Raw genomic sequence first — 11,252 nt, 5'->3', positions numbered from 1 at the left:
CAACGACAACAATGAGAGAAAGAACTTCCACATTTTGTGCGCTCTGAGGCCGTTGTGCGCTAGCGCTACAGGCCGAGCATGGTGAGAGCGTGAGAAGGACGCCAATGACGTAACTGTTACGCGAGTCTGAAAACAGCCGTCTGCTGCTCAGAAAAAAACAAGCAGCGAGTGCTGATGCTAAAACCGGCAGTAGCTTCACATCTTTTTGGCCACTTTGGTTACTTAGACCTTATCGCCAGGTGGCATTTGTTTTGAAGCACTGTGTGCAGTGAGGGAAAAAAGAGCTTTTCGCTGATCGCGGACTAACAAAGTAGCCAAGCATAGCTGGGTGCCGTCGGGAGACTCGAAAAGATAAGCCCAGGGAGCCAGGCTGTATGGGCCCCGCACTTCAAGTGTGAGCACAGCAGGAGACGCTCACCGGAACTGTCCACGGAGGGTGCCATTGGTGCGGGGCTGCCGGTAGTAGGCCCGGGCCGCTCCGCGGTCTGCACACAGGGGCAAATAAAAGGGGAGGCACTGCAACTCGCCACTTTTGGCTGCAAGGAGGCAAAGCCCACCCAAAGGCAGAAGACAGCACTTACAAGAACCACACCACGTGATACGCATTTGTGGCACTCGTGCCTGAAAACTTTGTGCTATGAGAGGCACACACCAGGGCCGTAGCCAGGTTCGGACCCCTCTTGAAATCTTTTCCAGGTAGTGTGTAGGCAATACTTACTGTAACCCTTTCGGCAAAACTACCCCCTCCCCAAAACACAACCCCCTCTGCAAAAAATTTCTGGCTACGGCCCTGGTAACAACACGAGCCAATGTCTTCATAATGCACAGTGCTGGCTGATGAGCTACTCGAGAGGAACAGAGAGAGCACTGCAGGCCAGGGGGCTCACGCCTCGCAGGATTGGGGTGTGCCATGTGAAAAATAGAACATGCACACTGTTTAAAGATTTTTACAAGCATGCTTTTACAAACAACAAAAACTAGTGGCAGCAATTTAGCAGGGGGAAAAAAATGGGGGCATTTCAAGAGGGCGTCTGTTCATGACATCACTCGAAAGCGACTGACAAATGGGTCAGACGAGAAGACAGGACAAGAGACAGTTTCTGCTGTCTAGATTCATGTCGGCACATTATTCCTCGCTCGCTCTCCTTGAAATGGCACCCTCAGTCTTGAATTTGTGCAAGCACCTGAATAGAGACCCCCCCCCAGCTTGCCAACTTGCAAGAGCTGAAACTCCCAAGCCCCATAACGACACATAGCAAGTGCTTCCAGATACTAATGCACTGGGCAGGCAGTTTCCCAATTCAAACCTGCCACAGCCACACCCAGGTCATGAAGGCGTGCCATAGTAGACGGTTTAATTCTGACCATTTGGGGGACCTGGAAACCGGCCACCGCAGCCGGGATGGACACTCGCTCGGCTCCTGCTCCGGCTGTCCAAAGTGGACACTCACCCACTGAGCATTCACTGCAGCCAACGTAAGCTGTGATCACGGGCGCACTCCCGCACGAGGGGGGGCCAATTGCCCCCTCATCCAGCCCCTCAGAAGATTACCCCTGCATTGCGTGCAATGCAACTGATAATTGGAATCATTAAATTTAACAAGTAATATTTATAGCTGCGTGGTTGCTTTTTCCTTTGAATATGGGGCGTACAACAGATGCTTAATAATCTACACAAAGTGGAAAGCTTAAACCCATCCAAAGGGCCACAGCTAAGGTTTACCAGCTCCTGACTATTCCAGCAACATAGAAATTCTTGTGGAGCTCCTGATCTCGAGAAATACTATCTGCACACTGATGGACAGGCGCACTCCAAGATTGAAGGAACGAAGAGGCGTAATTTTTGAAACGACAACAACCATACATTACGCACAAACAGTGCAGACAACTGCGGCTTGCATCAGCATGACATGCACGTTTACTCAGCAAGGTGTTTAACAAATGAGCAGAGTTCCGCAGGTTGTGTGAAATCAAGATTATACTCCGGTTGGTTGTACACAACCAGTGCAATGAACGAGAAAACTTTTTCAGTAATGGCACCATAAAGTGGCCAAATCGTAAGTAATTTCAATACAGTTGAACCCCTTTATAAGAGACACGTACCGGGGAGCAGTTTCTGTCTCTTATACGAGATGTCTCTTATAAGCAGGGTACCATGTTTTTCACTTATAATCAGACCCTAGTTCAATGTGGGCACCGTATAACTAAAATAAGCTCAAAAGAACGCTACAGCATGTTTCAGAACACTCATTCTAATTTATGTTTGGCCCCCAGAATTTGTGAAACAGTTCTGAATCTTTGTGTGCTTCATGACTATTTGCACTGTTTTTTACAACCGATTCTACAAGCTGTTTTTCCTTTCTCTGTTTGTGGAAGATGAATCGTAGATGTTGAGTTCACAAGCCTGATGAATACCCAGAGCGCACAGCTTCTTCCGCTGTGTGCTCAGGCTATTCGTTACGCTTGCAGGACTCAACGTCTGCAGTGCTTCTTGAATGGGAGCTACGCGAGTTGGAGAGCCCGCATGTGTGATCGCGCTCCATCCAATGAATGGCAGTAAACTTCAACTACTTCTGTCAGTTGCATTTCCATTGGCAGGGCTTCTGAACCACTGAACCACTGCATGTGTGCTGAAGTTATAATAAATAGCGACTGCAGCTGTCTGTTGTCCACCTGTGTTTCCACAATGGAAGCAACTGCAATTAGTGACTGGTGGCACTGCATCTGAAGTTAAAATGTCTGTTACAAGCGAGATTATTGATTAAACTTCAAGGATGACTTGTCCCTTATAACCAATCTTCTTCATCCAATGTCTGTTATAAAAGAGGTCGATTTAATGGGAAAGATAGGGCAGCCAACCATGTGGGTGAATAGTGTCTCTTATACCCATTTGTCTCTTACATCAGTGTCTCTTATAACGAGGTTCAGCTGTAATAACGCAACAAACAAAACTAAAGAAACCAACAAACTTTGGGATTCCATAAACCGGCATTTGATATGATTTTTCATAAAGTGGGCATCTTGGGAACCCCACGCGCATCACAAACGGTCTTGGAAACTTGAGGATGGCGCTTCAGGTACTTCATGCAATGAAATGCTTAAAAGCAGAAATAAATAAATTAGCACAGCTTCTGTTAGTATGTTAAAGAGAACAATAATTCGAAATGAAATCTTGATAAAGAAACACTATATTCGTAGAAGTGAAAAATAAAACTACACTTCAATTGTTCGAGCTCGCTAACAGCATCCTCGATTAACCGCACCGGTGCGCACCACCTGTCCTCGATAATAAACTGGGGCGCACCGTCGCGGGGCAGTTTTTCATTGCCCCCTCACGCACCGTGAGAGTTGACGGTGCGACGGAGTGCAATCCCAAGATGCATCACGGATGACGCCGGCAAAGCAGCTTCCTCCGCCGTCTGCTGCAGCCACAGCGCATCGGTACAGTGAATTGTAGCATCGGTGCACTCGTGTGAAGGCGGAACGGGCTGTATATTGTTGCTGACAAGCATGCATTGCTTGCGAATTAATCAGACAGCGATGCGACGGGCTCATAACGGGTGTTACTAAGGGCCGGAGATTGAAAATGAGGACGCGAACTTCGTGTACTGCAATTATTTTGAAAAGCTGGCTCGTGCAATGCTACCATCCCTGAATGAAAGAATAGCATCCAATGTTGTAATGTTGAGAGTGTGAAGCCCAACAAAGGCATTTTTTGGTGCACGGCTGCAAAGCACAAATGTGGAAAAAAACAGGCACAGCATTTTTGGATTGTCTTGGCTAACAAATCAGCTATGCAATGGTTGCCAAACAATTTCTTTAAACAGCTGGTTCCAAACTAGCGTTTTGACCTGGAGCTGCGAGTTTCTTGATGGAAAAAATGACAACAAACCCACACAGCACACCCTAAAATGGGATGTGGTCACTTACTACTTGCCTACGAAAAAGCTGTTTTTGAGCCAGGAATAGAAACTTCCAAGATGAGAGTGATTAGGGAAAATGTGCAGAAGGATAGTTCACGAGGATGGCTTGGTGGGCTAGTTGGTGTAGCATCATAAAGGGTTGACAGCGCATTGTCCTGTCTTCTCTTCCTTGTGTCGTCGTGTTTATGCGCTGTCAACCCTTTATGGTGCAGAAGGAGGTGAACTTCCCTAATTGTGAAGAAGACGCAGGAGGATGCACACAGGAAGGACGCAGAGTTGAAGCCTAGCAGGCGTCCTGCACGCATCTTTCTTTCTCCTTGTCTTGTTTTTGCCAGCGAAATGAATTCAAGCCACAATGAAGTCTAGAACTTTCTTGCAATCTGCTTCAGCAAAAATCCCCAGGGCCTGGTCTCTGTCCAGAGTTGTTCCAAGTACACCACTTGTGAAACTCCGCTTCAGAATGTCAACCGTGCTAGCCAGCACCCGAAGGGACAAAAACTGGATTCTGCTAGGCACCTTAAACGAGCATGGACACAACATTTCATGTTAAACATTTCTCACTGCTACCGCTGGCCTACCAGCCCAGTAATCATAGGATGGCACATTACATGGTTGATTGCACAGTAACCTCGTTTAGTTATCTCAGCTTTAAAATTTTGCGTCAGTACTCCTTTAGTAAATGCAACTTGATAAAATAAAGCTTGCTCTTCAAATGGGAAAACGATAAATTAGGTAGTGCTTACTTGCGTTTTGATGGTTTTTCTTCTTTTATGGCAGATGGTTTTTTTTTCCTCTTATGGCAGAACTTGAGTACTACTTGGAGACCATTTATAACGTAACCGCTTATAATGCAGGACCGGCTTCTGTGACCACCAGTTTGCCTCCCATGGAACTCAATGCGTAATCTTACCACTTAGAACGCAGTTGGGGGAAGCAAAATACCGCTTATAGTGCGGCTTTTCGGTGGGTCCGTCAGTTGACCGATACAGTCGGGGCATCGTTTTAGGGTCGCAAGAAAGAAAAGGAGATGGAATCAGCCATCCGACACACTGCATGCTCCTCAAACTTAGGCAAAGAAAAGAAACGATTAGGCACCCTTGCTTGCACATACGTAACAACCCCAACTGCCCTTGCTCTTGGCACACCTCGAAAGACAGCAAGCCCAACCCCGCATGCGATAAGTTGTTTCTATTAAAACATATTGCACAAAAGCAAGCAGCACTACCCTTTTCAAACATCTGGAGGTAGCGAGCCATGTTGCTAGACGTTTCCACTATCTGTACGTTGAGCCAATAGCAACCACCTTCGGCATCACGAATGCAAGGTGGGATTAAAAGAAATTCAGCTTGTATTCTTATCATAACGCTGCCCTATTGGCATAAGCGCGGCTTTTTCCCTCCCTGCAGCATAGGTTCTTCTAAGCACTAACGGAGACTGCGCACAGCGCCTGATGTGGAAAAAACAGACGAGATAAAGATGGTGCCTCTGTTTTTAAGAGGCGTTCACTTCAGCAATGATAAACAAAGGATGATTGGAACGTAGGTTGCATTGTTTGCTGATCTGCACACGTTTTGTTTGTAGTGTGGTACTGCTTATGTGCGGATTATTGCGGCTCCTGCTACGTACGTGACAAGTGGCCTACACTGTACTTCAATCTTTTGCTGACAGATAACAGGCTAGTCAAGTTGGGTGAGAGTGAGCGGGCCCAGTTGGAAACAACTCATGACTACTCTTGCACACAACAAACACAGGGAGAAGCACACATGGACGAGTGCACTCGTTCCCATGTTCCTCGCTGTGTTCGTTCTGTGCAGTCTGCGCTCGTCCGCAAGGCGGCCAACCGTGGAACCTATGGGAGAAGCTTCGCAATTGGCGATACTGAGCAGCAATTCTGGCGGCAGGCAAGGCCAGCGTGTGCCACTCACTGCGGGTGCGGGTGGGCGTTCCCTGCGAGGTGCCATTTGCGTGCAGGGGCCTGAGGCCCAGCCGGGAGCGCAGCAGCAGCCCCGCAGGGTGGAAGGGCCGCAGGCCCAGCCGAGCCTTGACTCCGCCCGAGAGGGGCCCCAGGCGCTGGCGGACGCTCCGGTGGAGGACCCAGGCGCCCAGGGGCACGCCCGCCCGCTCTGACATCATCACGGGGGAGCCTCCTGGGGGGGGCAGCAGGTAGCCCCCGCCCCCGCCGCTCCCCACCAGCCCGCTCAGCACCGCAGGGGGCGGGCCCTGCGGGGGCAACACGCGGAACACGTATGATGGCACCACACTGCAGAGCCACAGTCCCCTTTACACACCATCACCAGCGGCAACTTTCTCTACTTTCCAGCTGCCACAAGCGCCATGGCAGGGCGTTGAAACCGTCACAAACACCAGTACCCCACTCTGGCACGGCACTCAACCTTACTTTCTGTTTTAGGGTGCAGCCCTTTGGCGTCCGGTACCTGGGTTTCGCAGTGGCAGCGTCGATATCCGTGTAACTGAGTGAGCGAATGAAGCAGCAAAGGCACAAAGAACACGGAGTGGAGTGTCTGGCGAAGGGTGAGGAGAACGGCGGCATGCCTGGCTACGGCGTCATCTCTCTCACTGCCTCCCCCTCACACTTTCGCCATGTGTCACCGCCAAGGAGCACCCTCCCCCCCCTGACACTTTCCCCAGATGCTGTTTTGTTTGCCGCTAATCGAAACCACGCGACATTTGTGCGAGAGGTTCAAACACGATTTGCAAACAACACACTGGCCAGCAGCGGCGACGCACTGCGAGATAACAGCGCAGTAGCATGCATCGAATACAGAGAATGGCAACAAGACAAGGAAAACAAGAGGGCAGTATACCAGCCAGGTGGATTGTTCACACATTTTCTGGAGGAAAGTGGTTTCAAATCATTTGACATATTAGGGGTGAATTAAAATGCATTGGTATTGGGTCAAAAGCAGTTCCTTCTTTAGAACCTGATGACAATGAAAATAAAAAAAAAAGGCCAGCAGGCTTTCTTGCGCAACAATCGCCAAAACAGGGGCAGTGGCGGCAACATTGTTAGGGATCATTTACACAGCCATTTTTCTCAGCCATCCCTCCTGTTACTTTTACGCCACCATCTTCCGTCACAGTAAACGGTTTTTCGGGTTATTTCTCAAGGCTATGTTTTCCTAAAGGCAACACAATGGAACCACACCGCAAACTGCAATCTTCGCTAAATTTGGCGGAAAGCGCGCACACAGTTGGCTACGCGACAATTCAATCCGTACTTACGTCTAGCTCAACCCATGCACATTTCCCCCGAAAAAGTCAATGTTGTTGACTGCAGCATAGCGGAAGCCTGTCAACGTTCAACGCCAAGGAACTTTTAGAGCTGGTTGGGCTGCACCAATTTTGTATGGCACTAGAAGAAGCATGCTCAGAAAAACAAAGGACATAGCGCTGTTGAAAGAAACTTGCCCAGGTGGCTGTACCTAGTAGCAGGCTGTTTGTAGCAGGCTGGCCATATAACCAGCATGTACTGTGTGTAGGTTGTGAGCCATCGGAGCTGAATATGCCTAAATGCGGTCAGGTCGTAAGGTGTGAGAAGTGAACTCTGGTTTTAGCAAAACTGCCATTGAATGCTTTCACTCTAGCAATGCACTGGCAATGCAGTATGCTTGTCAAGACATTTTCACCGCCTTTCGAATAATAAGCACACTTAGGTTCACGCAAAAGTGATCGTGATGTGTCTCTGATAGAACCACAGAGCCTTGTTCACGCAACTGGCGGTGCTGACCAAAGCCACTGCCTAGCAACATGGCCGGGCTAATATTTGAGTGGGACCTCTAGTTCCGCTTGACTGCATCATCACTCGGTAGCCAACGTGCAGTTAAAGGGACACTGAAGTGAATTTGTCAAGCTCCCGTTTTTGCTTGCACTGCATAGACTGGCTCAAATTAGCACACTTTTCATCGTTTATCCGGTTGACACGTGGGTAATTATTTTACAAAGCGCGAAAGAAGAAAAACTACCATGCGCGGTTTGCGGCGGCCGCACCAACTAAGGCTGTGACGTCAGGAGGAGGGGGCACCGTGATTGGACGATGCCCAAGGTTAGCAATCAAACAAGTTTCGGTTTCGGTTCTGTAAAACATAACCAATGGCGTTGTTGGATGGGCATTCTCAATATCTCAGTAATCATCGTACCGCGCTTCTGCCATGTTGTCGGCTGTAAAATGCATAAGCAGTGATGGAAGCGGCATTTTACTTCTCGGAGCAGCTGTTGGAGCAGGGAAAATTCCAGTTTGGAGCAGACATAAGCCACTTTGGAGCAGATGCCAAAATATGCTTCAATACAGTTATAAGGGTGCATATAATTCACAAGAAAACCGTTGAAGTTACCAATATTTATTACTCACCATACTGCAGGTAAAAACCAACGATCAAATGCAGTAGGCACATTATTTCAAAAATCCGAACAAGATCTCTGTTGCCTTGAACTCTCGGATAAAAATACTCGAGGCACATCACAAAAATGTCCGAGTTTTAAAACGCACATTTCCATTTGCAGCCAAAAACTAATACAATTAGAGCAAAAGCCATAAAGTCAGTCATCCTTAAGTCACGTTTTAAAAAAATTGAACATTTTAACTTCCCGGTTTGTCTGTATATGTAGTTCGGCTACACCACAACGTTGGAGTTGGACCAATGCAGCATGTAATAGAAAATGATTGCAGAAAAATGTCTTGAAAAATATAAAGCCGAATAATACTAACTCTACAACATTAACAAGACTAGTAGACACCACAAAGAACCGTTCATATGTTCTTTGTGACAAACATGGCAATGCCCCAGGGCGGCCATACAGCCATAAAAAAGCCATGGACGATCACAGATAAAGAAGGCCATGTCTACAGATGCGCACACACATCGCAGCAAACTCGGTTTACAAGCGGGTTTGACTTGGATGTTTAAATAAAGGTGACACTAGACACAAGTTTATTTTCAGTTTCAGTTTTGCACCAGAGAGTTTAGAAGTGCTACCACATGCTTTCGAAATGCCCCTTCAGAGCACGTTTGGAGCAAAAATCCCTTAAAACAACCATTTGGAGCAGCATGGAGCAGAAGTTTCGTCATGGAGCAGTTCGGAGCAATTGGAGCAGCACTTCCATCACTGATAAGATAAGCCTCCCAGGACGGCTTGGAATCGTAGCATTCACTAGCCGAGGCCTACGCAGTGCATGAACGCCCTCCGCGTCCCCGCACACGCTCAAATGCCACGAGCTTTCCCCCTATATTTGGAGCTTGCCTCACTCATGCCTGTATCGTAAAAACCGTGTTCTCACCAGGCCAAGGGTCTGTTGATTCTGGCCTGTGCCCACTGCCCGCAAGCAGTCAGTGCTTATGGCAACAGCACGCCAACGAGAACTTGCTAGCGCGCCAGTGCCAGCCTGCGCGCGTTTTGTGAACTAGTTCGTGGAGCAATGAACGTTGCGGCCCAAAAAAAGGGGAACGCGGTATAGAAAACATCGGCGGAAAAGTTAACTTATAAAAAAAAAAGCACGTACCCGCGGGGATTCGAACTTGTGACTTGCAAAACACTTGAGCTGACATACCTAGCGCTCCAAACCACTAGGCCACGGGCGAGCGCTGCCGACCCTTGAAATATCAGGTATATATTGTATAACCAGTTTACACTTTTATTTAGTTTTAGCATTCCAAGCAGCTTAGGTGACTATTTGTTGTTTTGCGCTCGTGCAGTAAGCATCCCCCAAGTTTCCACAATATCTCACGTCTAGCAATTGCATTTCTTAGACGAAAAAGCGCTCGCAGATGCGTAGTCGGGCTGCTGGCCGCTGTGATTGTTTGCCCAGCGCAAAAAAGTCCTTCTCGCACCCTAGTCTTACGCTGTACGGTAAAAATATCAGTTGATTTTATCTCCTTAGTACCTATATTGACTTCGCTGACTCTTCTCCCGCCTTCAAGAGGTCTTATATTTTTCTAATGACGTACCAGTCAGCGAAGCGTCGCATGTGCGCTTGTGCAGCGCTTGTGTGAAGCGACCTTGACTTGGAGCTAGATACAGTGTACAAACTAACCAAGTAAAGAAAGGCCCATTCTTCCATTCACAAACGCGTCCTGGCTTCGTTTCAACTGAGCGAACGAATTGCGACGACCCGTCGGCGGCCGGCGGACGAAACGCTGAGCTGACTGACTCTGTCTGAAGGCCGGGGAGAGCCGTGCAGTAGCGCAGCCAATTGCGAGCTCGGCTCCTCCCGACGTCACACGAAAACGCCACAGAAAATGGGCGAGCGTAAAGAGAGGAGGACAGAATTTTTGAATGAATTTTTCTACTAAATAAAATCGCCGCGCCCAGAGTGGTCGAAACGTGGCCTGGGGACTCCGGACTACAATTTGCGCTAGTAATCCCGCAATGTTTACATATCACTTCAGTGTCCCTTTAATGCACTGATAACTACGCCCTTAGTGCTGGCCCCTATTACACTGCGTCACTGCAGAATTTGAGTCGTTCAACATGTCCTGTGTTTTTTTTCTGTTAAAAGGAAACCTCTTTTTCCATGGCTGTAATGAAGCTGAGTAAGTCACCGCAGGCGAGTTCTTTCAAACTGAATATAAAGTGTTTTGCCCCTCCCCCTCAAATGCAACTTCTCCTCAAAGAAGGCTTTACGTATTCAGCAACAGGACGGTTGAATGCTGCCTGTCCAGGCACTGCCCCCCTCCCTGCCTCCGAGACTGGCCAGAGCAAGGCAGGGTCACCTTTCGGAGCCTGAGGGCGGCCAGCACGGTGGGCCGGGTGGCCATCTGCTGGGCGAGGCGCACGTTGCGCAGCGAGGGCTGGGGCACGCTGGGGGCAGCCGCTGCGGCCGCTGCCGCACGCAGGGCGCTGGCCTCCGCCTGCTGCCGGTACGCCGTGAAGCTGGCCACCAGGGGGCAGACAAACGGGGGGAGAACAGGTCACATACAAGCGGACAGGCAGGGCTGAAAAACCGCGAGTACCAGTGGCTTACACGGGAAAATCAGACTGAACACTCGGTGATGCCGCTCTTACACACGGCAGCTGTCAGGTACGCAAAGCGCCCACAGGCCAGCACATCCCCCCCACCCCTCTTGCATTGTTTTGCACCTCCTTTCAAACGCAGTGTGGTAATTGTGAACAGCACTGATCAGTATCAAGCGTGCACGCATCCTTGATACTCCGCAAAACTGGTGCCCGTCACAAGTGGCATCAGATTACACCCCAATCAACAATCAACGTCTGTAGTGTGCTTGTCTGCTCGGAGGGAAGCCAGATGCTCTAAGGAAGGTGTCTCAGATCGAGCAAGAGGCTGCTCTGGGTTCTGCTCCCGTAGGGCCCTCA

Source organism: Haemaphysalis longicornis, unplaced genomic scaffold (genome assembly GCF_048455015.1).
Source record: "Haemaphysalis longicornis isolate Haplotype H1 unplaced genomic scaffold, Haemaphysalis longicornis Haplotype H1 scaffold_4, whole genome shotgun sequence".
NCBI classification, from domain to species: Eukaryota; Metazoa; Arthropoda; class Arachnida; order Ixodida; family Ixodidae; genus Haemaphysalis; species Haemaphysalis longicornis.
The sequence above is the reverse complement of the archived record's forward strand: the minus strand, read 5'-3'. Positions refer to the sequence as shown.